Source organism: Spermophilus citellus (assembly GCF_964194105.1).
Source record: "Spermophilus citellus genome assembly, chromosome: 8".
Lineage (NCBI taxonomy): Eukaryota > Metazoa > Chordata > Mammalia > Rodentia > Sciuridae > Spermophilus > Spermophilus citellus.
In genome coordinates, this window is record NC_138189.1 from 134,509,855 (window position 1) to 134,512,765 (window position 2,911).

Genomic DNA, 2,911 nt, shown 5'->3' on the forward strand with positions numbered 1-2,911 from the left:
TTTATAGCAAAAATGTATTTGTTGTTTATCAGAAATTCAAATTTAGTGAGGCATCCACCATTTTATCTGGCAACCTAATCTAAACCTAAATGCATTTTGATTTTCTAGATTTGGGGGGGAGGGGTGGGGTGGGGGGTGGTACTGAGGCTTTCACCCAGGAGTACTTAACCACTGAGCCACACCCCCAGCCCCCCTTTTTGTATTTTTTAAATTTTTTTCTTTTTTTTTTTAAGAGAGACGAGAGAGAGAGAGAGAGAGAGAGAGAGAGAGAGAGAGAGAGAGAGAGAGAGAGAGAGAGAGAATTTTTAATATTTATTTTTTAGTTCTCGGCTGACACAACATCTTTGTTTGTATGTGGTGCTGAGGATCGAACCCAGGCCGCACGCATGCCAGGCGAGCGTGCTACCGCTTGAGCCACATCCCCAGCCCTGTATTTTTTAAATTTTGAGACAGGGTCTTGCTAAATTGCTTGGGACTTTGCTAAATCGCTGAGATTTTCTAGAACTTTTATGATTTTAATTCCATCATTACTGAAGGACAATGGGTTTTAATCTTGATCAAAGATTATAATCAACTAGGGAGCTGGAATCTGAGGCATTGACCAGGACTCAGGATTTTTTTCAGTGACCTCACCATCCTTCTCATGATCTTAACGTGCAGTCAAATTTAGAAAAACTACCATCAATAGTTTTAACTGCTTAAATATTCTCCATTTTGCATGAAACTCCAAACACTGAAAGCTATAAATTTCTAAAATAATGATTATAATTTAACTTAACGTCTTTGACACATTGTCTTTACTTGACAGTAATATGTAACACTATGTCTGACAGAACCATTTTATAGACAGCCTGTTGTTTTAAACTACATTTCTTTGGAAATGTTCAAGCTTTTTTCCTTCTCATTCAACAGAAAAATGCTCAAGGTTATGGTATAAAAGCAGGCAAAAGATCTTCCCTATGCTGAGACGAAGAACAAGACAGTATATTTTTAAAATCGTACTTTGTGAGGGACTTCAATTTCAAAGAAGCAAATAAACTTTTAAAAAGATTCTATTAAAAATACGTGCAGTTGGCCCTGAGGCATAATTCAATATTTATCAAATGCTTTGTATATTTTTGCTGAACTTGGAAAGAGTTGCTAGCTTTGTTCTCAGATAACTAATATTTAACTGTCTGTGATAAATATTCCTAGTCCCCTTTATGCCAAATTCAAATGTGCTTATTTGGTTTATTTTCAATTTCACAAAAGAGGGAGATAAGACTGAATAGCCAAGTGTTGATCTTGTTCACTGTTTCAGCTTTTTGGAATAAATGAGAAATGCACATAGCTTTAATTTAAAAGACCCTATGGGGCCAGGTGTCACCACAAGCCTGTAATCCCAGGGACTTAGGAAACTGAGGCAGGAGGATGGCAAGTTCAAAGCCAGCCTCATCAATTTAGTGAGCCCTAAGCGATTTAGCAAGATCCTGTCTCAAAAGTGAAAAATAAAAAGGGCAGGGGATATGGCCCATGGCGAATTGGCCCTGGATTCAATCCCTGGTAACAAAAATCAAACAAAAAATACCCCCAAAAACATGAATTGGCTGTGTGCAACCGCTCTTATAAAAGAATTAAAAGTCGTGGGGGGCTGGGGATGTGGCTCAAGCGGTAGCGCGCTCGCCTGGCATGCGTGCGGCCCGGGTTCGATCCTCAGCACCACATACCAACAAAGATGTTGTGTTCCCTGAAAACTAAAAAATAAATATTAAAATTTTCTCTCTCTTAAAAAAAAAAAAAAGTCGTGGGATTAATTCCCCTGCACTTTCTAGTCCGTTTTGACAGCTATGCCAGCCAGTTTTTTTTTTTTAATTCCTGTAAGTCTTGAAAATGTTCATGTCCTATCTGACATCTTAAATCGAATCTCAACTATACATCTTCCTATGCATAGCTACAGAAATGTCTCCCAAGTATTTCATGATTATTGATTGATTCAAATTGCTGATTGGAAAGAGAACTTTCTTAAAGCCATCAGTCTTGTGGGAAAGTCTGCCAGCCACCTGCAGGGACACTGGAGCCACTATGTGGGGACAGTTGCCCCCTACTCTTGCCCCACAGGCTCAACTCCTTTTATTCTGTCTCAGGTAAGACTCAGGTTAGGCACACTCATGGACACTGTGTATGTGACCAGAATGACAACAGCGCATCTTGGCCAGTAATTCTCCCCACAGGCCAATTTCCATTTGAGGCCAAGCTTCCATCAGAAGAGGAGTCAGATGCTGCCCATGGCTCACGTCATCCATCTGTCACACCTACTCACCAGCACCAGTTTAGGGGTCATTTCTATGTTGCTGATCATCGGCTCCAAATGACATGGACCTTTGAAAAATATGACTAAATATCCAGTCAGGCTATGGATGAGTGCTGGTGGGCAAGGGTGTGCTTCCTTATCCCCTCTGTGTTCCTCACTCCAGGGTTTAGTCATATTTTTCTCTTCCTGTATCCTAAGGAAGAACACCATGTCTCTGAAACAGAAGCCACATGAGAACAGAAATCTGCCGTGTTCACCAGGAACACCCCCCTTCCCCGAGCCTAGAACAGTGCCTGTAACACAGTAAGCAGGAGTAAAAGAAAAAAAGAAAACAAAGAATTCAATGGAAGAACAAAAGAATATTGTCCCCCGTATTCCTATACTAGATGACTGTTGCTTAGAAAAAGGACATATGGTAAGTCAGGACCCCAGAGGAGCTTCAGGAACAGAGTTCACACACTGCACACCTGATTTGCTAATTAGACACTCACCCATGTTATTATTTTCTCTGATCTGTCTTTTCCTTCAGTTCTTACCACGGTTGGGAGTTTGCAATTTATTTGTGTTTGTTTGTAACAGCTCTGAATCGTGCTCGGGGAAGGCTGGGTTACATCTGGTTTT